Here is a 27,312-nt window from a genome sequence, read left to right on the forward strand (position 1 = left end):
TCTCTTGTGGGCATTTAGTGCTATAAATTTCCCTCTACACACTGCTTTAAATGTGTCCCAGAGATTCTGGTATGTTGTATCTTTGTTCTCATTGGTTTCAAAGAACATCTTTATTTCTGCCTTCATTTCGTTATGTACCCAGTAGTCATTCAGGAGCAGGTTATTCAGTTTCCATGTAGTTGAGCGGTTTTGATTGAGTTTCTTAGTCCTGAGTTCTAGTTTGATTGCACTGTGGTCTGAGAGACAGTTTGTTATAATTTCTGTTCTTGTACATTTGCTGAGGAGTGCTTTACTTCCAATTACGTGGTCGATTTTGGAGTAAGTACGATGTGGTGCTGAGAAGAATGTATATTCTGTTGATTTGGGGTGGAGAGTTCTATAGATGTCTATTAGGTCTGCTTGCTGCAGAGATGAGTTCAATTCCTGGATATCCTTGTTAACTTTCTGTCTCGTTGATCTGTCTAATGTTGACAGTGGAGTGTTGAAGTCTCCCATTATTATTGTATGGGAGTCTAAGTCTCTTTGTAAGTCTCTAAGGACTTGCTTTATGAATCTGGGTGCTCCTGTATTGGGTGCATATATATTTAGGATAGTTAGCTCTTCCTGTTGAATTGATCCCTTTACCATTATGTAATGGCCTTCTTTGTCTCTTTTGATCTTTGATGGTTTAAAGTCTGTTTTATCAGAGACTAGTATTGCAACCCCCGCTTTTTTTTGTTCTCCATTTGCTTGGTAAATCTTCCTCCATCCCTTTATTTTGAGCCTATGTATGTCTCTGCGTGTGAGATGGGTCTCCTGAATACAGCAGACTGATGGGTCTTGACTCTTTATCCAGTTTGCCAGTCTGTGTCTTTTAATTGGAGCATTTAGTCCATTTACATTTAAGGTTAAGATTGTTATGTGTGAACTTGATCCTGCCATTATGATATTAACTGGTTATTTTGCTCGTTAGTTGATGCAGTTTCTTCCTAGCCTTGATGGTCTTTACATTTTGGCATGTTTTTGCAATGGCTGGTACCGGTTGTTCCTTTCCATGTTTAGTGCTTCCTTCAGGGTCTCTTGTAAGGCAGGCCTAGTGGTGACAAAATCTCTAAGCATTTGCTTATCTGTAAAGGATTTTATTTCTCCTTCACTTATGAAACTTAGTTTGGCTGGATATGAAATTCTGGGTTTAAAATTCTTTTCTTTAAGAATGTTGAATATTGGCCCCCACTCTCTTCTGGCTTGTAGAGTTTCTGCCGAGAGATCTGCTGTTAGTCTGATGGGCTTCCCTTTGTGGGTAAGCCGACCTTTCTCTCTGGCTGCCCTTAAGATTTTTTCCTTCATTTCAACTTTGGTGAATCTGGCAATTATGTGTCTTGGAGTTGCTCTTCTCGAGGAGTATCTTTGTGGCGTTCTCTGTATTTCCTGGATTTGAATGTTGGCCTGCCCTACTAGGTTGGGGAAGTTCTCCTGGATGATATCCTGAAGAGTGTTTTCCAACTTGGTTCCATTTTCCCCCTCACTTTCAGGCACCCCAATCAGACGTAGATTTGGTCTTTTTACATAATCCCATACTTCTTGCAGGCTTTGTTCATTTCTTTTTCTTCTTTTTTCTTTTGGTTTCTCTTCTCACTTCATTTCATTCATTTGATCCTCAATCGCAGATACTCTTTCTTCCAGTTGATCGAGTCGGTTACTGAAGCTTGTGCATTTGTCACGTATTTCTCGTGTCATGGTTTTCATCTCTTTCATTTCGTTTAGGACCTTCTCTGCATTAATTACTCTAGCCATCAATTCTTCCACTTTTTTTTCAAGATTTTTAGTTTCTTTGCGCTGGGTACGTAATTCCTCCTTTAGCTCTGAGAAATTTGATGGACTGAAGCCTTCTTCTCTCATCTCGTCAAAGTCATTCTCCGTCCAGCTTTGATCCGTTGCTGGCGATGAGCTGCGCTCCTTTGCCGGGGGAGATGTGCTCTTATTTTTTGAATTTCCAGCTTTTCTGCCCTGCTTTTTCCCCATCTTTGTGGTTTTATCTGCCTCTGGTCTTTGATGATGGTGATGTACTGATGGGGTTTTGGTGTAGGTGTCCTTCCTGTTTGATAGTTTTCCTTCTACCAGTCAGGACCCTCAGCTGTAGGTCTGTTGGAGATTGCTTGAGGTCCATTCCAGACCCTGTTTGCCTGGGTATCAGCAGCAGAGGCTGCAGAAGATAGAATATTTCTGAACAGCGAGTGTACCTGTCTGATTCTTGCTTTGGAAGCTTCCTCTCAGGGGTGTACTCCACCCTGTGAGGTGTGGGGTGTCAGACTGCCCCTAGTGGGGGATGTCTCCCAGTTAGGCTACTCAGGGGTCAGGGACCCACTTGAGCAGGGAGTCTGTCCCTTCTCAGATCTCAACCTCCGTGTTGGGAGATCCACTGCTCTCTTCAAAGCTGTCAGACAGAGTCGTTTGCGTCTGCAGAGGTTTCGGCTGCGTTTGTTATTGTTTACTGTGCCCTGTCCCCAGAGGTGGAGTCTACAGAGACAGGCAGGTTTCCTTGAGCTGCTGTGAGCTCCACCCAGTTCGAGCTTCCCAGCAGCTTTGTTTACCTACTTAAGCCTCAGCAATGGCGGGCACCCCTCCCCCAGCCTCGCTGCTGCCTTGCTGGTAGATCACAGACTGCTGTGCTAGAAATGAGGGAGGCTCCGTGGGTGTGGGACCCTCCCGGCCAGTTGTGGGATATGATCTCCTGGTGTGCCTGTTTGCTTAAAGCGCAGTATTGGGGTGGGAGTTACCCGATTTTCCAGGTGTTGTGTGTCTCAGTTCCCCTGGCTAGGAAAAGGGATTCCCTTCCCCCTTGCGCTTCCCAGGTGAGGCAATGCCTCCGCCTGCTTCAGCTCTCGCTGGTCGGGCTGCAGCAGCTGACCAGCACCGATCGTCCGGCACTCCCTAGTGAGATGAACCCAGTACCTCAGTTGAAAATGCAGAAATCACTGGTCTTCTGTGTCGCTCGCACTGGGAGTTGGAGACTGGAGCTGTTCCTATTCAGCCATCTTAGTTCCATAAAATTTTAACATTTGTTTTGAAATAATGGATTCATAAGAAATTGAAAAAAAAAGGACAAAGAGAGCTTGTATACCTTTCACCCTAGTTTATCCCGAAGATGACATCTGATATAACTATAGTATAGTGTCATGGTCAGGAAATGGACTTTGTTATAATCCACAGACCTTGTTTAGATTTCAGCAATTTTACATGCACTCATTTGGGGGTGTGTATAGTCTATTTGATCACATGTGTAAATAAATATTTAGTTTATTTTCTTCACGTGTTAATTTTGTAATCACTACCATAGTTAAGGTACAGAACTGTTCCGTCGCCACAAGGATCCCTCATGCCACTTTTTGTTAGCCACAACTATCTCCCTTCCCTCTCCTTCCTGTCCCTGACAAATTATTTGTTTTCCATCTCTATAATTTTGTCATTTCATGAATGTTATATAAATGGAATCATACAGTGTATAGCCTTTTGAGCTTGATGTTTACTACTCACCATAATTCCCCTGAGATCCATCCAAGTTGTGTGTATGAATAGTTCATTCCTTTTTGTTGCTAAGTAGTATTCCATGGTACAGATGTACCATGGTAATATGGTTTGGCTGTGTCCACACCCAAACCTTATCTTGAATTATAGTTCCCATAGTCCCCATGTGTTGTGGGAGGGACCCAGTGGGAGGTAAGTGTATCATGGGGGCGGGTTTTTCCCATGTTGTTCTTGTGATAGTGGATATGTCTCACGAGATCAGATGGTTTTATAAAAGGCAGTTCTCCAGCACACACTCTCTTGCCTGCCACCATGTAAGATGTGCCTTTGCTGCTCCATCACCTTTCGCCATGATTGTGAGGCCTCCACAGCCGTGTGGAGCTGTGAGTCCATTAAACCTCTTTTTCTTTATAAATTACCCAGTCTCAGGTATTTCTTCATAGAAGTATGAAAATGGACTAATACACATGGTATGTTTAACCATTCACCTACTGAAGGACTTTTGGGTTGTTACTAGTTTTTGACTATTAAGGATAAAATTACTATGAATATTTGAATACAGATTTTTTGTGACTATAGTTTTTATTTCTCTGGGATTAATACTGAAGAGTGTGACAGTTCTATTAATTTTTAGCATATGTATAGATTTGCGTAACCACCACTAGGATTAGGAAATAGAACAGTTTGATCATGCCATAAAAACTTCCTTATGTTATCTGTTTAGAGTCACACCCACCTCCCACCCCTAACTTCTGGAAACCACTGATCTATTCTCTATCTTTGCCTTTTCAAGAATATTGTATAAATGATTTGCATTATATGTAACCTTATGAGACTGGCTTCTTTCATTCAGTATGATGCCTTTAAAATTTATTCAAGTTGTTGCAGATATCATTAATTCATTCTTTTTATTGCTGAGTGGTATTCTGTGGTTCAGATATATCACAGTTTATCCATTCTCCTGTGGAAGTGTATTTAGTTTGTTTCCAGATTTTGATAACTGTGAAAAGAACTGTACATTAATGTACAGGTTTTTATGTGAAGATATGTTTTAATTTCTAATGTCAGCACACAGGAGTGGGATTGTTGGGATGTACGATAAGTGTATGTTTAACTTAATTAGAAATTGCCACAGAGTGGCTGTACATCTTGTATTCTCACCTCCAGTGCATGAGAGTTCTGGTTACTCTGCATTCTTGTCAGCACTTAGTTTTGCTAGTACTTTATTTTACCCATCTAATAGGTATATAGAGGAATCTCCTCATAGTTTTAATTTTTATTTCTTTAAGTTCTAATAATGTTGACAACCATACTTACCATGCATATATCCTCTTTGATGAAATGTCTGTTCAAGTCTTTTCCCAGTTATAAATAGGTTAGTTCATTTCCTTAGTGTCAAGTTATGAGAGTTCTTTACATATTCTGGATACAAATCCTTTGTTGGATATGTGATTTATAAGTATATTCTCTCAGTCTGTAGTTTTTCTTTCTCTTACCAGTGTCTTTCCCAGAGCAAAATTTTTTAATTTTGATAAAGTCCAGTTTATCAATGCTTTCTTTATGGATTGTACTTGCTTCTAAGAACTCTTTGCCTAAACCTAGGTCAGGAATATTCTCTCTCTCTCGTGTGTGTGTGTGTGTGTGTGTGTGTGTGTGTGTGTGTGTGTGTATTTAAATTTATTTGTTTGTTTGTTTGTTTATTTATTTATTTATTTATTTTTGAGACAGAGTTTTGCTCTTGTTGCCCAGGCTGGAGTGCAATGGCATGTTCTCAGCTTACTGCAACCTCTGCCTCCTGGGTTCAAGCGATTCTCCTGCGTTAGCCTTCCAAGTAACTGGGATTACAGGCGCCTGCCACCATGCCCAGCTAATTTTTTAATTTTTAGTAGAGATGAAGTTTCACCATGTTGGCCAGGCTGGTCTCAAACTCCTGACCTCAGGTGATCCGCCTGCCTCGGTCTCCCAAAGTGCCAGGATTACAGGCATGAGCTACTGTGCCCGACTTCTTTCCTATATTTTATCTAAAAGGTTTATAGTTTTACATGTTACATTAAATCTATAGTCCATTTTTAGTTAATTTTTGTATAAGGTGTGAGATTTAGGTCAAGGTTCTTTTTTTGCATATGAATGTCTAATTGTTCTAACACCATGTGTTAGAATTAAAAACTATACTTTCTTCATGGAATTGTTTTTGCACCTTGCTAAAAACAGTTTTTATGGGTCTATACCAATATTCTGTTTCCTTTATCTCTGTGTCTCTTCCTTCACCAATATCACACTGTCTTTATTTCTGTAGTTTTATAGTTAGTCTTAAAACTGGATATTGTGATATTTTCAACTCTTTTTTTTTAAAAAAACTGGCCGGGAATCGTGGCTCATGCCTGTAATCCCAACACTTTGGGAGGCTGAGGCAGGTGGATCATGAGGTCTAGAGTTTGAGACCAGACTGACCAACGTGGTGAAACCCCCATCTCTACTAAAAATACAAAAATTAGCCAGGTGTGGTGGCACGCACGTGTAATCCCAGCTACTCAGGAGGCTGAGGCAGAAGAATCGCTTGAACCCGGGAGGCGGAGATTACAGTAAGCCAAGATCACACCACTGCACTCCAGCCTGGGCAATAGAGCGAGACTCCATCTCAAAACAACAACAACAACAACACAAAACAAAAAAACACCTATTTTAGCTATTCTAGTTCCTTTGCCTTTCTATATAAATTTTAGAATCAGTTTATATCTTAAAAATATTTCTAGGAGTTTGATTGGAATTGAGATATATTTTGTGCAGAAAAGAGTTAAAATAATAGGCCTGATACTGCTGTCCCTAGAAAGGTCTATTCTCAAGGTTGGCCCTTGGCTGGTAATCTGGAAACGTGGCCGGTAAGCAGTCCGTACACTAATGTAAAATTTCCCCGAATGATAATTGTGGCTTACTGTGCTTAAACTCTTTATGCAAACAATGTGGTTTAGGCTGAACACCTGCTTTCCTTTTGGGAGTCTGGAACTTCAGAACATGCTAGGCACAGAGTGTTTACTTGACCAGTTCCCAGTAAAATTTTGGGCACTGAGTGATAGTAAGCTTCCTGGTAGACAACACTTTCCACGTATTGTCGCAACTCATTGCTAGAGGAATTAAGTGCATCCTGACGTGACTACTGACAGGATTCTTAGAAGCTTGCTTGTGGCTTTGTCCAGACTTTGCTCCATGCTTCTTATCCCTTTGCTGATTTTGCTTTGTATCCTTTCACTGAAATAAATCATAGTCATGAGTATGACTATATGCTGAGTCCTGTGAGCCCTCCTAGGAAATCATTGTGCTTGAGGGGGTCTTAGGGAACCCCAGTACACATCTATAGGTGAATTCAGATAGAATTGACATGTTACTATGTTGAATCTTCCAACCTATGGTATGTCTCTACATTTATTTAAATTTTCTTTGATTTATTTTTCTCATCATACAGATCCTATACATGTTTTGTTAGATTTAGAAAAAATATTTTCTTTTATTGAAGCTATTGTAAACGATGTTTTTTAAATTTAGCTTTCTATTTGTACATTGCCAGTGTGAAATACGGTTGATAATTGTGTGTTGGCCTTGTATTCTGTGACTTTGCTAAAACTCGGGAGTTCTTTTTTTGTAGATTTCTTGGGGTTATCTACATAGATAATTGTGTCATCTGCAAATGGGGACCGTTTTATTTCTTCCTTTCTAATCTCCATGCTTTTTATTTCATTTTCATGTTTTATTATACTGCCTGAGACTTCCATTATGATGTTGATATAGAAGCAATAAGAATGGACAGCATTGCCTTGCTCCTGATCTTAGGAGGAAAGCATTGACTTTAACTATTAGTGTGATTTTAACTGTAGGACTTTTGTAAACACCTTTGATCAGGTTGAGAAAGTTACTCTCTATTTCTAGTTTGATGCTGTGTAATATATTTTTTATCATGAATAAATGTTGGACTTTGTCAAATGCTTTTTTCCTGCATCTATTGATATGATTTTTTTTTGTTTTAGACTAATATAGTAAGTTACATCAATTGATCTTCAAAAATAGAAGCAACCTTATATTTATATTCCTGAGATAAGCCCTATTTTGTCCTGGTATATTTTTCTTTTTATGTATTGCTGGATTTGATTTGCAATATTTTGTTGAGGATTTTTACATCTATGTTTATGATGGATGTTGGGATGTTGGTCTGTAGTGTTCTGGTTGGGTTTTTTATTTGTTTGTTTTTTGTTCTGGTATCAGAATAATAGTGATCTTGTAAAATAAGTTGGGAACTATCCGCAACCCTTCTGTTTTCTGGAAGGGATGTGTAGAACTGATGTCATTTCTTCTTTAAATGTTTGGTAGAATTTGCAAGTGAAAACATTGGAGCCTGGAGGGTTTTTTCCCCCAAAAGGTTTTCAGTGAAGAATATCATTTCTTTAATAGTTATAAGGTTATTTAAGTTATCTATTTCATATTGGTGACTTTTGGTAGTTTGCAGTTTTCAAGGAGTTGGTCCCTTTCATCTAAGTTGTCGAATTTATGTGCATAGAGCTGCTCATAGTGTTCCCTCTTTCATTCCTGATACTGGTAATTTGTGTCTTCTCTTGTTTTGTTTGTCAGTCTTGCTAGAGGTTTGTTAATTTTATTCATCTTTCCAAAGAACCAGATTTTGGTTTCATCCATTTTTCCTTATTTTTCTGTTTTTAGTATTCTTCATATCTGCTCTAATTTTTATAGTTTTAAAAATAGTTCCCTTTCTTCTTGCTTATGTCTTAATTTCTTTATTATCCATGGTGATTTTCTATGTACTAACTCTGTTACTGACACAGGAGTACTGAAGTCTTCAGCGATAATTGTGGATTTGTCTATTTCTAAGTTTTGTCATTTTTTGGTTTGTGTTTTTTGAAGTTCTGTTGTTAGGAACATACACATTTAGGATTATTATATCTTCTTTATATTTATTTCTGACTTTTTCTTCATATAACAATGGTTATATGATTGCAAACATCTTTCCAGTCAAACTGACATATTTCTATATCCATTTTGTTTGCAGTATGGTATTTCTCTTCTGTCGTACCCATCCTGCTATTAATGGACATTTAGGTTATTTTCAAATATTGCTCTTTGAAATAACCCTGTAGTGAATATACATATATGTGCATTTTTTATAATTTTACTATTGTTTCTTTGGACCAAATGACTAGGAATAGGGTTATTAGATCAAAACATGCACATGAAAAATTTTTGTACATGTTGACAACTGTCCTTCTGAAATGTCATGACCACTTATGCTTTTACCATTACTGAATGAAAATGCTTATTTTCCCATAATCTTATCAACACAAGAACTTATATTTTTTACCATCTGATAAGTGAAACATTTTAATGTGTTACTTTAGTTAGATGTACAGAAGCATTGGCATTTTAAGTAGTCAGGTTTATCAGTTCTTTCCCTTATAGCTTTAAGATTTGTTTCTTGCTTAGGAAAGTCATTAGTCCAGAATTATATAAATATTTCTCCAAATTTTTTTCTAGAATATTTATAGTTTCATTTCTACTTCTAAATCCTTAGTCTGTTTGGTGTCAGAATCTAAACACCTTTCTCCAATGATTATCCAGTTATTCTAACACCATTTATTTTCATTATACACTGGTTTGAAATGACACCTTTATCATATATACTTGAGTTTGTTTGTAGTCTTTCCAGTTATCTTCCATTGATCTATTTGTCCACTCCAACATCAGTAGTATGCTGTTTTTATTATTATGGCTTTGTAATACAGTTATTGCCTCTTTACTCATCTTTTATAAAATATTCCTGGTTGTTCTTGCATATTAATTTTTCCAGGTGAGCTGTAGAATAATTTTGTCAAGTTTTCAAAAATAGCCCGTTAGGATTAATTCAGGAAAAATTCGCAGACTTTATAATATCGAACTTACTAAGTCAGTTATGTTGTGTCTATTTACTTCCCAGGTATTTTAGAATTTCAAGTTTGAAAAAATTGTCTTCATATTGGTCCCACTAACTTAAAAATGTTTTTCTTGAGTATTGAGAATTTTTAAAATGTTATTAGTGTTATCCTTTTTCCAAGATTTATTGCTAGTATATTGGGAAACAGTTGATTTCTTAATGTATTTTATGTTCATCTACTTTGCTGAAATTAGTCATGATTTGTTTAATTTACTCTTGGGCTTGATATGCTTATAGTTCATTTAGAATTTTTGCATCTTTGCTCATAAATCAGATTCCTTTTTAAGTTTCTATTGAAGGATGCTGTCATTATTAAGTGTGGTTTAATAAAGATTTAATAAAGGTCTTTATAAAGGATTACTCTAGCTTTTTAATTTAATTAGGGAAATGTTCTGGCAGTACTAAATTTAACACAGGAATTGTATTTTCCTTGAGGAACTTTTCCATGAACCCATCAATGTGTATAGTGCCATTTTTGTGTGTGATTCTTTGAGAAATTTTTCTAATAACAATGGCTATTGGCCTAGTAAGGCTTTCTTGCCCTTCTTGAGTCGTTTTTGTAGTTTATATTTTCCTGTTTTGTTTTGTTTTGTTTTGAGACAGGGTCTCACTCTGTCACCCAGACTGGAGTACAGTGGCGCAATCTTGGCTCACTGCAATCTCCGCCTCCCAGGCTGAAGCTCTTCTCCTGCCTCAGCCTCCAGAGTAGCTGGGATTACAGGTGTGTGCCACTACTGCCCATCTAATTTTTGCACTTTTAGTAGAGGCGGGGTTTCACCATGTTGGCCAGGTTTGTCTCAAACTTCTGACCTCAAATGATCCACCCACTTTGACCTCCCAGAGTGCCGGGATTACAGGTGTGAGCCACCGCGCCTGGCCTTGTAGTTTATATTTTCCTAGAAATGTATCCATTTCTTGGATATATTGTTATTATCATAGATTGTACATAATATTTTATAACCCTTTATAATGATTTCTTTTCTCATTGTATGATGTGTTATCTTCCTCACATGTGCTTGCATTCATATCTACATGTTCTTTTCCTCAATGTTCCTCACAAGCAGTTTTTTTAAAATCCTCTAGTCTTTTCAAAGAACCAGCTCATGGGTAAATAGATACCTTTTCTGTTTTAAAAATTCATTTAACATCTGCTTTTATTTTTATTTTATTCTTGTTTTACTAAGGTTTATTTTGTTGTTTTCCCTAGCTTCTTGAAATGAATGCTAAGTCTGTTTTAATTATTCTTGACTTCATAACAAAAGATCCAAAGCTATACATTTTCTTCTTAGTTCTGAGTATATCCCATTAATTTTGAAAAATAGTTTTGTAGCTATCTTGATTTTTCTCAATAATCTGCAGTCGCAATTTTTATTTCCTCTTTGACCCTGTTTTTTGGTGTTTTCAGTGCTTAACATTTTAAAAATATGTTCCTTTTCTTTATTTGATTTATCCTTTTATTATAAATTTCTAGATTTATTTCATTGTGTATTGAAAATGTGACCTGAATAATTTCTTTCTTAAAGTTAATAAGGTTTTCTTCCTGGTTTCAGGTATAATAATTTTGTATAAATGATTCACTGAAGAACTGTATTCTCTATAGGGCAATGATCATTATATCAATTTTGGCTTAATAATTACATAATTCATATGCTAATTTATTTTTTCTAATTTATCAAAGCCTAAGAGCAGTATGGTAACTACCCACAAATACTATTGCTTAGTTAATTTCTCCTGGCATTTCTTCACCTCTGCCATCCTACCTTAACCTCCTTGATTTATACAATATTTTAACTGAAAAATTCTGAAAAGGAATTTTGAGGAAAGAGACTTTATTCCAGTGAACAGTTTGCAAGCCAGGAGATACAGCCTTCAGTGTAAAATAAAGGTGTGCTCCTGAGAAAAAAATTAAGGGTTTAGGTTTTCCAGCAAAAATTCCCACCCAGATTGCCAATCAGGTCTATTTATGCAAATGAAAAATTCAAACTTGCTTAGTTCTGATTGGTATATGGTATACACAGCTGAGTTCTGATTGGTTGATACAGTGGAACTTTCATTGGCTGGTAACTCTGATTGGCCAAGGCAAGTGAACTCCGAAAGTCTCAAAATTAAAAATGTGTGAGTTTTACACAGACCTCTGAGCACCTTGTGACCTCTAGTCAGCAAATGGTCACTTGGCTGTATTTCAAATTTTGACCCAGGTAGTTACTGAGGATCCATCCTGAAAGATTGGCTGTTTCAGGTTTACATTTGTTCACAGTGTATATGTGTAAGTGTTCATATATATATATGTGTGTGTGTGTGTGTTTGTGTGTGTGTACATAATAACACTTTTCTCCTAACTCTGTGGGGTAACAACTATAAATTGTTTGGGTGTATTCTTACAGATCCTTTATTGTATGTCTTACCACTTTTTTTTAAAGTTTTTTTATTATCCTTTTAAAATCCTAGGTTATATGAGCAATACATGAAATATAGCTTTTAATTGTGTGGGTTACATATTTTTGTTGTATGAATAATATGAATAGGTTATGCTGTACACATTGCTCTGCACCTTGCTTTTTTAGGAATAAGTCTTAGTCATCTTTCCATATAAGTATAGATCTACAACATTCTTTTAAACTGTGGCATGATATCTTTTTATGTGAATATAGTCTGTATTTAGTTAACGAACTCTTTTGATAGACCTGGTCTGTTAATTTCCCCTCAAGTAAGCTGAGATAATTTGCATATTTTAGTTCATTCCTTCTTCTGATTTTAGTTAAAATAGTCTAGGCTTTTAGATCCAGATTATATGTAATATATTGTCTTCCCTATGGATAATTATTTTTGACATTTCTGGATGTGAGCCTGTTTTCCTTAATTTTGTCTGGTATATTGTGAGTCCTTTCAATCTTAAAGTTCATTATTTCTTTGACTCAGATAAATTTTTATCTTTTGTTTTTTGACATTATTACCCTTCTGCCTTTTCTCTTCGTGTGTGTGTCTCCAGAATTTATTCCCTCAAGTTTTTATTCATTATCTTCAATATTCTTTTATCTCTTAATTCTGGGAGAATTTCTTAAGGTAGCCATTGGAATAACTGATTTGGTTTTGGCAGTATCTAATATGCTGTTCATTGCCTCCGTTACATTGTTTAAATTAGTTCCTTTTTTCATCAGAAATCAGTCTTTCTGGATCCCAGAATGTCCTCTTTTCATAGATTCAGTGTCCTCTCAGACCTTGTTGAGGGTGTACTCTTTAAAAGTGTATTTCAGTTCTTTGGAATAAAAAGATTGCGTAGATAGACACTTACTCTGATTCTTCAGGATTTTTCTCCTTTAAAAATTACTTGTTCTTTTTTTTTATACATCTGGTTGATTTTCTCTGTATTTGTAGAAGGTGGTAGATCTTTGAGTTTTGGAATTTGAGGCGGATTTTATCAGATTTGTCTCCTAGTTCAAGACTAAGAGTATTCTTTATATGTTCTATAGTTTTGATTTATTTGTTACTTCCCTTTTGTTTCTTCTTACCCATCTCTAGATAGGGAGAGCAGTTGTTTCTGAAGAATTGGGAGAGTGTTACATAACCAGAGGCACTTGTGAGGAAAGGAGAGAATCTTGCTAATGTGCTGAAGGGCTTCTTGTCCATATTTGTTGTAGCTGCTTGAAGTTACCTGCAGCACTGCCCCTGTTTTCTGACCAGCACAGAGACGCTTGTTTGGAGCCTGATGCTGAGAGGGCCGAAAACCATTATCATGTGAAGAATAGTTAGACGAAGTCAAGTTATTTGTTTTAGAATGGGAAAGGTTTATAGGAGACATAATAACTATCTTCAGAAGTTAAAGGGTTGTCACAACAAGGATTAGACTTGTTTTATGTGGTTCCAAGTGGTAGAATTATGTTAGAAGGGTATCATCTTATATTCAAGGAAGGAGAATTGCTATAACTGACACAGCTGGTGTTTTAAATATTTATTGCCTCTAGATTTCAAACATTCATTCAGATATAACCCACACACTTTGATGTTACCACTTGATACCAACATGCATGAATGCATGCATAAGTGGCCAAGTGCCTATGTGAGGTACTAGGAGGCTATGCAAGCACTGGCTGTGCCATTTGCTCACAGAGGCATTATCCTTAGAGAACTGCTGCTTTCCATTCCTATGCTCTTTTTATTTTTCATAATCACCTTACTGTAATTTCTTGATACTTAACATGGTAGTCATTACTTTTCACATGCATGAGCTCGTTCCATCCCTTTCTCCTGACATTCCTTTAGACAATGTGGTAGGCAGAATAAAATGTCCATTTTCTAATCCATAGAACCTGTACATATGTTACCTTACCTAGTAAAGGGGAATTAAGGTAGCAGATGGAATTAAGGTTGCCTATCAGCTTAATTTAAGATAGTGCAATTATCCTCCATTACCCAAGTGGGCCCAATGTAATCATAAGGATCCTTAAATATAGAAAAGGGAGGCAGAGAGTGATATAATGTGAGAACAACTTGGCTGGCTATTGCTGGCTTTGAAGGTGGAAGGGCCCACAGAACAAGGAATGCAGGCTGCCTCTAGAAGCTAGAAAAAAAAAAAAACAAGAAAATGGATTCTCTACTAGAACCTCCAGAAAGCAACACAGCCTTGATGACACCTTGATTTTTAACCCAGCAAGACTCATTTTGGCCTTCTGGCCTCTAGATCTGTAATATAAAGAATTGGTGGTGGTGTAAGGCATTACGTTTGTGGTAATTTATTATAGCACTGTGTTAGATCATTCTCACATTGCTATAAAGAAATACTTGGGACTGGGTAATGTATTTAAACAAAAAAGGTTTAACTGGCTTACAGTTCTGCAGGCTGTATAAGCATGATGCTGGCATCTGCTCAGCTTCTGGGGAGGCCTCATGGAGCCCTCATGGAGCTTTTTACTCATCACAAAAGGTGAAGCAGGAGCAAGCACATCACATGGCAAAAGCAGGAGCAAGTAGGGGAAGTGCCATGCACTTTTAAACAACCAGATTTTGCAAGAACTCACTATGATGAGGACAGCATCAGGCCATGAGGGATCTGTCCCCATGACCCAAACACCTCCTACCAGGCCCCACCTCCAACACTGGGGATTACAATTCACCATGAAATTTAGAGGGGACAACATCCAAACTATATCATTTCACCCCAACCCCTCAAGTTTCACATTCTTCTCACGTTGTAAAATACAATAATCCCCTACCAATAGTCCCCCCAAATCTTAACTCATTCTAGCATCAAGTCCAAAGTCTCATCTGAGACAAGGCAAGTTCCTTTTACCTATGAACCTATGAAATCAAAACAAGTTATTTACTTCCAAGATACAATGGAGGTACAGGTATTGGGTAAATACTCCTATTCCAAAAGGGAGAATGAACAAAAGGGGGTCTGAAACCCAGTAGGGTTTAAATCTTAAGCCCTGTCATTTAATCTTAAATGTAATAAAGTCATTACATCTTAAAGTTCCAAAATAATCTCCTTTGTCTCCGTGTCCCACATGCAGGGCACACTGCTGCAAGGGGTGGGCTCCTAAGGCTTTGGGCAGCTCTGCCCCTGTGACTTTATGGGGTTCAGCCCTGGTAGCTTCTCTCATGGGCTGGAGTTGAGTTCCTGTCGCTTTTCTAGGCTCAGGATGCAAGCTGCCCATGGCTCTACAATTCTGGGGTCTGGAGGATGGTGGCCCCCTTCCCACAGCTCCACTAGGCAGTGTCCCAGTGGGGACTCTGGTGAGGGGGTTCAACCCCGTATTTCCCCCCCTAACTGCCCTCATAGAGGTTCTCTGGGGGGGTTCCACCCCTGCAGCAGGATTCAGCCTGGACATCCAGGTTTTTCCATACATCCTCTGAAATCTAGGTGGAGGGGGCCAAGCCTCCTTCACTCTTGCACTCTCTGTGCCTACAGACTTCACACCACATGGAAGCTGCCAGGGCTTATGGCTCGCACCCACTGGAGCAGTGGGCCCAAGTACCTGGGCCCCTTTGGGCCCCTTTGAGCTGCAGCTGGGGCTTCAGGGATGCAGGGAGCAGTGTCCTGAGGCTGCACATGGAAGCCACCCCCCACTCACCCTCCTAGGCCTCTGGGTCTGTGATGAAAGGGCTACCTTGAATATCTCTGAAAAGCTTTAAATGCCTTTTTCTCATTGTCTTGTCTATCAGCACTTGGCTCCTTTTTAGTTATGTAAATCTCTCTAGCCATTGGTTGTTCCCAAGCCTGCTTGGATTCTTCCCCTGAAAACAGTATTTTCTTTTCTACTACATGGCCAGGCTGTAAATTTTCCAAACTTCTGCACTCTGCTTCCTCTTTAAATATAAACTTCCAACTTTAAGTGATTTATTTGCTCCTGCATCTTAGTGTAGGCTTTTAGAAGCAGGCAGGCCCCATCTTGAACACTTTTCTGCTTAGAAATTTATTCTGCCAGATACCCTAGGTTGTTACTTTAAGTTCAAACTTCCACAGATCCCTAGAGCATGGACACAATGTGGCAGGACAAGCCACAGACAAGAACCCCTCAGATACGGAGTTGTGGAAGGAAAGGACTTTATTCAGCTGGGAGCATTGGTGGACTCAGGTCTCCAAAATCTGAGCTCCCGGAGTGAGCAATTCCTGTCCTTTTTAAGGGCAAGGGCTTACAACTCTGAGGGGGTCTGCATGAGAGGGTCATGATCAATTGAGCAAGCAGTGAGTACATGACTAGGGACTGCATGCACCGGTAATCAGAATGGAACAGAACAGGACAGGGATTTTCACAGTGCTTTTCCATACGATGTCTGGAATCTATAGATAACATAACCGGTTAAGTCAGGGGTTTTTAACTACCAGGCCTGGAATGCAGTGCCGCGCTGTCTGACTACTGATTCGCTTCTGTCTTTTCTTTAACTCCTACTTTTTCTTTGAGGCAGAAATTGGTCATAAGACAATATGAGGGGGTGGTCTCCTCCCTTATTCCCCCGCTTTGAGAACCTCACTCATTAGTGGGAGTTCTCACTTTCATCCTCACTACCTGTGTCTTTTTGCAAGACAGATTGATAGTGATTCATATAGTACACTTGTGCTGAAGCATTTTGGTGAACTAAGGTAGCGATGAAGCTTTTTATCATTTGAAGAAGTACAGGTAGCAAACAAGGGAGTAGTAAGCAGGTTCCTATTACTATTATAACTCCTGTTATAAGAGTTTTAAATCCTCCTAGCGCTGGGAACCATTTTCCAAACATGACCCCAAGATCAAATCCATGCCACACTTGCATGGGCATATGTGCCAGTTTTGTCATATCTCTATGTCTTCAACTACTTGCCCTTGATCATCTGTATGTAGACAGCAATTAGTAAGGTTAAATTGCCTATAGACCTCTCCTTCAGCTGCTAGCAAGTAGTTGAGAGCCAATCTATTTTGATAGATAGCATTTCTCATCTGAGTTTCTTGCCAGGCCAGAATAGTCAAGGCTCTGCCAGTTTTATTAGTGATGATTTCTAAGACAGCTTGTAACTGTATGATTCAGTTGAGCATGTAAATGGGGGGTCCAGTATCCCCACAAGCTGTCTTGTGCCCAAGTAGCAGGCCCATAATATTGTATGATTCTCTTGGGACCATTCAACATCTTTCTAATTTCCTGTAGCTATGCTTCTCTTTTTGCAGGAAGCATGGACATGGCAGCCCAGGAGTTCGCCTGTTTTTATAGGCAGTAGGAAGAAAGATGGTTTAATAGTGCCAATAACACAACTGCCTGCCCACTGGTTGGGTAATTTGGTGTAAGCTCTATGCCCAAATATCCAGTATAATTCAGTGGGGGCTGTCCAGTTCTGGTGGGACTCTGGGTGGGTCCACACGGTTTGCAACTTTGGGAATTTACTAAATGGATTCCTTTCTGTGTGATTTGAACTCCACCAAGTGACTGTTTTTGTGGTACCATTATACAGTTTCTGTCCCAGACAACTAGGTCGTCCTACGGGGTGAGTGAATTCTTTTCCTTCTCTAGCTATGCAATATTGTCCAATAATTGAGGCTTTTAGGATGCAGAAATTATCAGGGTGATTCTTTTGAGCCGGGAATTCATCAGGAACTGGGTCTGTAGGTACTAATTCTCGGGCTTCCTATGGCCATTGATCTCCCATTACAGTTCCTCCACATACATAACATGAAGTGACATTGAGAGACTGGGCTACATGCTTGGCTAAATGCAAAAACAAATTTCTTGTTTTTCCTGGAATTTCTGGTACTGGCACATGTAGTTCATCATAGAAAGTTTGAAACACTGACTCAGGAGAGCATTTGTAAACTTCTCCTCGAACTAAGATATTTACTCAAGGATCCAGTCTGGCCCCACTGATTCCTAAGGCCACATGCTTCCCTTTTTTCTGGCGAGCATCAAGGGGATTGGTTATTACCAGCTCTAAGGGTTACATTGTCCCTTAGTATAGGAAGGGCCACTTTTTCCTTTCTGAAGGTAGACTGGATCCTTTTCATTTTTTATCCAAGTGGCGCAAATGACACAAGACCAGTATCTACATTCGTTTCCACACAGTCTTAATTCATGAAAAATGTACTTATTTTCAGTCATATAGCCTTTTTCCCAATCAAAAGAGCCACATCCCCTTCCTAACTCTATTATTAATGACAGCACAGGCATCAAATTTCAAGATTGTGCATTTGGGCACTCCTTTTTCTTCTGTTTTGGCTAATACTTTACTTGTATCATTTACGAGTCCCCACCAGGCTTCAGTCCTTAATCTTATTTCAAAAACTCTGGATATGAGAGGCTCAGAGGGGTCATAACACACATCTAGGTGGTCGTTTCCTGGGCTACATACCTTGTACTGGGTGTCATTTTATAAACATGTTCCTTTTAAAGTTCCTAGGCATTCATAGTAACTATAGAACAGAAAGATTGTTTTAACTTGTTGCACTACCTCAGTAACCTGATGTATATACACTGAGAGCAGTCCTCCATGCAGGGAAAATCGGTGGAAGTTTTTACTATACAAGTCCAAATTATAAGGAAAATGAGTCCCACGATGATTCCCCTCATGCTTTGGCCGTGCGTAGACCAGTCAGCTTCTGGGTGTGACTAGAGCAAGTCTTGTTGTCCTCCTCAGAGTCACTTTGCAGGGGTTGTCCGGGCTCGGTTTTGCCTCCCAGGTTTCAGTGGCTGCAGGTTTCACACAGCTGTGGTGGATCCAGGCTGGGATTCCTTCTACCTTTACAGCCATGGGAGTGGTTAGGATTATGGTCTGAGATCCTTTCCACTGTGGCCACAAAAGGGCTACGTTCCAGTCCTTGATCCACACGTGATCACCTGGAGAGAAAGGGTGAACTGGGGAGAATAAGCTGACGGGACACCTCTCATTTACTCAAGTTGAGATTGTCTGTGTAATTTTTCCCAAAGCCTGTAGCTGTTGCTGTAACTCAATTTCACCTAACTCTCGGGGAGTGCCTGGAAGCTCCCATAGTATAGGAGGAGGCCTATGATACAGTATTTCATAAGGGGATCATCCTGTTTTCTTAGAAGGGGTGCATCTAATTTTAAACAATACCATAGGAAGGGCCTGCATCCATTTTAAACCTGTTTCCTGACATACTTTCCCTAAACTATTTTTGATAGTCCGATTCATTTGCTCTACCTTTCCAGAACTCTGAGGTCGGTAGGTGGCACGTAGCTTCCAAGTGATTCCTAATGCCTTTGCTGTCTTCTGTACCAAGTCAGCCACAAACACCAGCCCGTTATCTGAGCCAATTTGTAAGGGCAGTCCAAACCTAGGAATAAGATCTCAGAGAAGCACACGGGTTACTTCGTAGGCCTTTTCAGTTCGTGTTGGATAAGCCTCCACCCACCCAGAGTAAGTACACACAAGAACCAGCAAATACTTGTTACCTCCACATTTCAGCATTTCTGTGAAATCTACCTGAAGATCCTCAAGAGGAACTGCTCCATAAGCTTGTGTGCCAGGTGGAACAGTGGGGCCTTGCCTCGCATTGTGCTGTCGGCAAGTAATGCACTGTTGTGCTACTGCTTTGGCAAGGGCTGGCAAGTGATCTCACTGTACTGGCCTAACAACTTTTCAAGTGACTCTTGACCTAGATGAGTGGTTTCATGCACAGCCAGTACGACTGTGGCTCCCAGCAACTGTGGCACAGCTACCCTCCTATCTGGCAGTCTGATCCATACTTCTTTTATTACTTGCCCCCCTTCTGTGTGGAAAAAGTCTTTTTCTTCCTTACAATAGGTAGGTACCAGGTCAGGTGTTTGAGGGAGTAAGGGGGCTGCTACTGATGTCTGATAAGGGGTAGATGCTGCTTTTAGAGCTGTTGAGTCAGCTTGGGAATTTCCTAAGGCCACTGAGGTGGAGGCTCGCTGGTGTCCCCTGCAGTGCATGACTGCCACCTTCTAAGGTTTCCACACTGCCTCTAATGATTGTAGAATTTCGTGTTGATATTTTATGTCCTTTCCCCCAGAGTTTAAAAGGCCCTTTTCCTTATATAATGCTCCACGCACTTGGAGGGTTAGCAAGGCATATGGAGAGTCAATGTAGATGTTTACAGTCTTACCTTCACTGAGTTCTAGAGACCGAGTTAAAGCAATGAGCCCAGGCTTCTGGGCTGAAGTGCTCTGTGGCAACGGTTTGGCTTCAATGACAATGTCCAAAGTTACCACCGCATATCCTGCACATCTTTCTCCTTGTGGGTTGATGAAGCTGCTCCCGTCCATGAATAACTCCCAGTCTACTGATGCCCATGGCTGGTCCCAAAGGTCAGGTCTGCTAGAATAAACTGAGTCCAACACTTCTACACAGTTATGCTCAACCGGGCTCTCTCATACTGGGAGCAGGGTGGCAGGATTTAGGGTGTTACAGACTTCAGTGGTTATGCGGGGATTTTCACATAGCAACCTTTGGTACTTGGTTAATCTAGCATTTGTTAGCCAATGATATCCTTTGGTATTCATCAAAGTTACCACAGCATAGGGGGGCCTTTATGTTGAGGTTTTCCCTAAGGGTTAGTTTATCCGCTTCTTGTGGTAACAGGGCCGTCGCTGTCAGGCCCCTTAAACATGGGGGCCAGCCTTTGGGAACCCCGTCTAGTTGTTTTGAGAGATAGGCCACTGGCCTTGGCCAGGGCTCCACAGTCTGGGTTAAAACTCAACTGCCATTTTTTCTCTTTCTGACACATAGATTGTAAAGGGCTTTGTCAAATCTGGTAGTCCTAGGGCTGGGGCTGACATAAGTTTTTCCTTTAACTCACAAAAGTCTTGCTGTTGTGGAGGCCTCCATTCAAAAAGCTCCTGGTTGCCCCTCTTTGTAACCCTTTACAAAGGCTTGGCTAGTACTGCAAAGTTTGGAATCCATAATCTGCAAAACCCCACAGCTTCTAGGAATTTCCTTACTTGCCTTCTGGTTTTGGGTTCCGGTGGGCTGCAGACGACCTGCTTTCTTTCTGACCCCAGGCTGCCCTCCCCTTTCCGAATAGTGAATCCCAGATAGTGTACCTGCTGTCTGCAGATCTGAGCTTTCTTCTTAGGCACCTTATACCCACAGTCCTCCAGGTGCAGAAGCAGGGCATCTGTCCCTTTTGTGCACCCAACTGCTGTGGAGTGTCCCAGCAGAAGGTCGCCCACGTACTGGAGCAAGCCTAGGTCTTTAGCAGGAAACTTTTGCAGGTCTCGAGCCAGGGCCTTCTCAAAGATAGTAAGGTAGTTCTTGAATCCTTAGGGAAGCCGGGCCCGAGTGTACTGAGTAGTGACACCTGACTCCGTATCTTCCCACTGAAAGGCAAACAGCTTCTGGCTCTCAGGAGCTAGTCTGATGCTAAAGAAGGCATCTTTTAAGTCCAGACAGGTAAACCAGCTGTCCTCAGCTGGCAGCAGCCCTAACAATGTGTAAAGGTTAGGAACTGTAGGGTACAGAGTCACTGTAGCCTGGTTGAGCAAGCACAAGTCCTGTACTGGCTGGTAGTCCTTGGTCCCTGGCTTAGGGACAGGGAGGAGGGGGGTGTTCCATGGAGACTGGCAAGGAACTATAATTCCAAAGGCTTTCGAGTGCTTGAGATGAACCTGGATTCCTTTGAGAGATTCTCTGGGAACCGGATACTGCTTTTGTCTAATTGACTGGGCCCCAGGCTTAACTTCTATGAGTACAGGGGCTTGGTTGACCGCCAGTCCCAGAGGATTATCCTCCGCCCATATTTGGGGCCATTGCTTAGCTAGAGCTGGTTGAATCTCTTGGCCTGGCTTGGTCAGCAAAGTCTCCATTCTTCTTCCCTGGGGACCGTAAGGGCCATGATAACTCCTGTTCCTGGTAACTTTAGCTTGTAAAAAGCCCTGTTTTGTAAAGGAGATGGTGGCTCTCAGCTTTCTAAGCAAGTTTCTTCCCAGCAAAGGCAAGGGACAGTCAGGCATATATAAGAACTGGTGAACTATTTCATGTCCCCCCAGTGAGCAGGTCTGAAGTAGACAGAAAGCCTGCTTAGTGGAAACTCCTGTTGCTCTGATTACATCAATGGTTTCTTGTTTTTTTCTAAGGGGGCAACCAGGGTGGTCACTACTGAATGTTCAGCACCAATATCAACCAAAATCTTAATGTCGTTGCCCCTAATTGTAATCCTGACTGTGGGCTCCTTGAGGGCACTTGAGCCTGGCCCCCTTCAGTCTAATAGCCCTTCAGCCAGATTGAACAAAGCACCCTCGTCTTTATCTGAGGTCTTTTGCTCCAAATCACCTTGCTTTTCCTTCAGTTGGGGACACTTATCTTTCCAATGTCCTATTTCCTTACAATAGGTGCATTGGTTTTATTGCAAGCGTGGGCAATTAGATTGGGTATTCTTCCTAGAACCCCCATTTCCCTGTCCTTTCAGGGGAATTCCCCTAATGGCCGTGGCCAGTAAGTCAATGTTTCACCTGGCCTGGCGTTTGTCTTCCTTATGGCTTTCTCTGGGACTTGTTGCATCTCTATTCACAAACACTTGATTGGCTATTTCCAGTAACTGTGAGGTATTCATACCTGCAAACCCAGCCTGTTTCTGCAACTTTCTCCTGATACCTTCCGCGCTTTGACTAACTAAGGCCGTATTAATCATGTGCTGATTTTCAGGGCTATCTGGATCAAAAGGAATGTACATAGAGTAAGCCTCACACAGTTGTTCATAGAATTGCGCTGTACTCTCCTCTTTTCCTTGGATGACCTCAGAGACCATATTTACATTTGTAGCCTTTTGAGTCTTTTTCTTTAGACCTTATATCAATGCCTCACGGTACTGCCTTAGCCTCTCCATGTCTGGCCCCTCGTTCAGGTCCCATTGGGGGTCTGTTCCTGGCAGCTGAATTCTTCTATATTCTTGGGGGTTTTGGTAATTGACTGGGATGTGCTCCTCTAGCCACTTAGTTGCCGCCTGGAGCACCCTTCGCCTTTCATCTGTATTAAAGAGGTACATGAGCAGCTGGTGGCAATCATCCCAAGTAGGATTATGAGTCTGTATAATAGTTTGGAGCAAGTCAATTAAAGTTTGAGGCTTTTTGGTGTAAGATGGAGTATTATTTTTCCAATTGAGGATGTCAGCAGAGGTGAAAGGTTGATACACAAAGGCTGCCTTTTCACCATGTGTCCATCCTCATCTACCCCAGTATATCGCTGTTCTCTCAGGGGCATTTGGATTTCAGTTTTGGGCCGTAAGTGAGCTGCCAAAGGAGGAGTTTCTCCCACGGCTTCACTTCTTCTTTTGTCTACTCTGGGTGGTCTGGGAGTATGGATATCTCGTGGAGGTGGAGGTGCTGTGGGCTCAGGAGTGGGGAGCCCTTCCTCTCAATAAGGAGGAGGCACTGCTGATACCAATTCCTGCCATGATTCTTCTGGTGTTGGCTCAGACGGGACTTTTGGCGCCAACTTCCCTCGGTGGGTGGACTGACAACCTTCCTTAACTAACTGTCCCTTTGCTACTAGTACTGCTGCTGCCTGTCCTCTTAACCACTATGGGGGATCTAAAACTAGCTGTAACCAAGACTTTATATACAGGAACTGATCTGGGTGCCCTGGCTTACAGGTTACCCTGTGCCATACCTTCGAGACAAAGGATCTGTCCAGGCTTCCTTCTGATGGCCAATCCACCTCTAATGCTGGCCAGTCTATCTCACACAAAGTTCTAAGTTTTCCTGGTGTCATAGTAACTCCATAGTCTCCCTTAAATCCCTTTTTGAAATTTTTCAACATAGTTCCTAGTGGGATAGGCTTACTTTGTGCCTGACCCATGTTTCCTTGAGACAAAACACCACGCTCACACCACATGCACACCACAAAACAAAGAACGGGTAAAGAGGGCACACACACACTTTTACAGTTTGCACCAAACCAGAATGAAAACCAAAATCAGAGTATCAAGAAATCCAAGCCAGGTCAAAACCAAAACCAAAGTATCAAGCAATCCAAGTCAAGTCAAAAACAAAAACCAAAGTGCCAGTACAGACACGTCATGGGTGATTAGGCCATGCTTCCACTCAAATGAAGTGGCTAAGTTCCAAAGACCAGTCTTACCAAATTTCAGATGTCCGGACTCTAAGTGCCAGTTCCTTCCTGGTATTCAGCCACTGCATTGATCCTCCACAGGGGCCTGCCATGCACTGCTCTGGTGAGGCGTTCCACTGGGGCAATTGCCTACCCGGCAGCACTCTCAGGATCCACGTCGCTCAAACTGACTGGAGTCCCCCACAGGGATGTTCCACAGGGCAGGCCTAAGCCACCTAAGGGGCTGCCTCGACCATCCATTAATCACCTCGCTTCCCGGTCAGGGAACCAAGAAATGTAGCAGGATGAGCCGCGCACAAGAACCCCTCAGACACCAAGTTGTGGAAGGGCTTTATTCAGCTGGGAGCGTTGGTGGACTCATGTCTCCAAAAACCGAGCTCCCTGAGTGAGCAATTCCTGTTCCTTTTAAGGCTTACAATTCTGAGGGGGTCCGTGTGAGAGGGTCGTGATCGATTGAGCAAGCAGTGGGTATGTGACTGGAGGCTGCATGCACCGGTAATCAGAATGGAACAGAACAGGACAGGGATTTTCACAGTGCTTTTCCATACGATGTCTGGTATCTATAGATAACATAACCGGCTAGGTCAGGGGTCAATTTTTAACTACCAGGCCTGGAATGCATCCTGACTACTGATTTCACTTCTGTCTTTTCTTTAACTCCTACTTTTTCTTTGAGGCAGAAATTGGTCATAAGACAATATGAGGGGTGGTCTCCTCCCTTAACAATATAGCCAAGTTCTTTGCTAAGGCATATAACAAGGGTGACGTTTGCTGTAGTTCCTAATAAATTTCTCATTTCCATCTGAGGCCTCTTTAGCCTGGACTTCACTGTCCATGTCAGTATCAGCATTTTGATCAGCATTTGGCCATTTAACCAGTCTCTAAGAAGTTTCAAACTTCCCCTCATCTTCCTCTCTTCTTCTGAGCCCTCCAAATGTTTCTATCCTCTGCCCATTTCCCAGTTCCAAAGTTGCTTCCATATTTTCAGGTATCTTTATAGCAGTACCCCATTCTTTGGTACCAATTTTCTGTGTTAGGCAATTTTTGCACTGCTGCAAAGAAATACCTGAGACTGGGTAATTTATTCTAAAAAGATATGTTAATCCAAAATCTCTGAGACAGGTCTCAGTCAATGTAGAAAGTTTATTTTGCTTCCATGACACAGCCTCAGGAGGTACTGATGACATGTGCCCAAGGTAGTCAGGGCACAGCTTGGTTTTTTACATTTTGGGGAGAAATGAGACATTAGTCAATATATGTAAGATGTACACTGGTTCACTCTGGAAAGGTGGTACAACTCGAAGTGGGGAGGGGGCTTCCAGGTCATATGTAGATAAGAGACAAATGGTTTGCATTCTTTTGAGTTTCTGATTAGCCTTATCAAAGGAACCAATCAGATATTCATTTATCTCATTAAGCAGAGGGATGACTGAATAGAATAGAAGACAGACTTGCCTTAAGCAGTTCCCAGCTTGACTTTTCTCTTTAGCTTAGTGATTTTGGGGTCCCAAGATTTATTTTTCTTTTGTAGAGGCTTAGCTGGGCATAGTGGCTCATGCCTGTAATCCCAGCACTTTGGGAGGATTGCTTGAGGCCAGGAGTTTGAGATCAACCTGGGCAACGTAGTGAGACCCTGTCTCTCAAAAAAAAAAAAAAAGAAGTTTAATTGATTCACAGATCTGTAGGGTGTATAAGCATGGCACTGCTATCTGCTTGGCTTCTGAGGAGGCCCCTTCAGGGAGCTTGTACTTTTGGCAGAAGGCAAAGCAGGAGTAGGCTGTCACATGGCAAAAGCAGGAGCAAGAGGGTGGGGTAAGGTGCCACACACTTTTAGACAGCCAGATCTCACAAGAACTCACTATTGCCAGAACAGCACCAAGCTGTGCAGGCTCCATTCCCATAACCCAAACACATCTCACCAGGCCACACCTCCCACATTGGGGATTACAATTCAACGTGAGATCTAGAGGGGACAGCATCCAAACTATATCAGGCACCAATAGGAAACTAACATAGAACAGGTTTCTGAGTAGATCCAAGGCCATATTCCAGAAACAATAAGAACTGTTTCTTAGTATTTCTGTTATTCAGAAATTTAATGTGTGTATTGCTGAACCATTGTATTTGACCATCTTCAGACAATCATTCATCCATGAAAATACATGTCAATTTCAAGTGCTTCTCATTGACTATTTTTTGGATCATCTAGGTACTAGATGTACTAGATTTGGATCATCTAGGTTACTCATCAGTCATTAAGAGTAACCTATACAAGGGGAGGTCCAATTAAGTGAAACTTACAGAGAGGGTAATGTCACTCAATATAAGGGAGAATTTTCTGTTAAAGCCATTCAAAAAGACATTGGGCTATATTTGGAGGTTTGTATGGCAGGATCTAAACAATTACTTGGTAGAGATGTTAAAGAGAATATTCATGCATTGGTTGAGTTGTTGGATGAGGACAGATTTTATTCTTGAATCCTAAGAACCCAAGGGGTTGTGAGGAAGAAGCATCACTGAAGATTGGGGACTCTTGTGTATAGATGTGCAAATTATTCCTGTACAGCGTCTCTAGCCAAGACTGAAACCGCCAATAGAATCTAGCTCACACTTTGTTTGCCAAGCTGTGCATTCTGGCTATGGGGCTGCTGTGCCCTGAGGTAGCAGTAGCCTTTGGCTAATTCATATAAAGGTATTATCTACTTGATAAGATGTATGCTTGAAGGGCTGCATTCACCCAAAGAAGGCACTTTTTTTCTAATTTGCAGAAAGGTACTGCACGGGCCAGCACAAACCATGGGACTAGGGCTATAGGAGATGGTTTCTTGGAGTTGGTGAAGGCAAGACAAGGATACATAAGAAAAAGAAACTAGAAATCAATAGCAGGAGGAAGTTGGGAAACTGTACAAATACATGGACATTAAACAACATGCCCCTGAATAACAAATGGGTCAATGAAATTAAGAAGGAAATCAAATTCTTGAAACAAATGAAAATAGAAATACAACATACCAAAACCTATGGGATAAAACAAAAGTGGTACTAAGAGGAAAATTTATAGCAAAATTTTATTTAAAAAGTAGACAAATATCAGCCGGGCGCTCACACCTGTAATCCCAGCACTTTGGGAGGCCAAGGCGGGCGGATCACGAGGTCAGGAGATCGAGACCATCCTGGCTAACACGGTGAAACCCCGTCTCTACTAAAAATACAAAAAATTAACCAGGCGTGGTGGCAGGCGCCTGTAGTCCCAGCTACTCAGAGGGCTGAGGCAGGAGAATGGCATGAACCCGGGAGGCGGAGCTTGCAGTGAGCTGAGATCATGCCACTG

General features: G+C 41.0%; 1 protein-coding gene across 4 annotated transcripts in view; it reads left to right on the forward strand.

The window, feature by feature from the left end:
- Positions 1-27,312, forward strand: part of CCNB3 (cyclin B3) — an 88,270-nt gene that overhangs the window by 47,566 nt on the left and 13,392 nt on the right. The gene's annotated exons all lie outside the window — the stretch shown is intronic.

This window comes from Macaca fascicularis, chromosome X (genome assembly GCF_037993035.2).
Source record: "Macaca fascicularis isolate 582-1 chromosome X, T2T-MFA8v1.1".
NCBI lineage: Eukaryota > Metazoa > Chordata > Mammalia > Primates > Cercopithecidae > Macaca > Macaca fascicularis.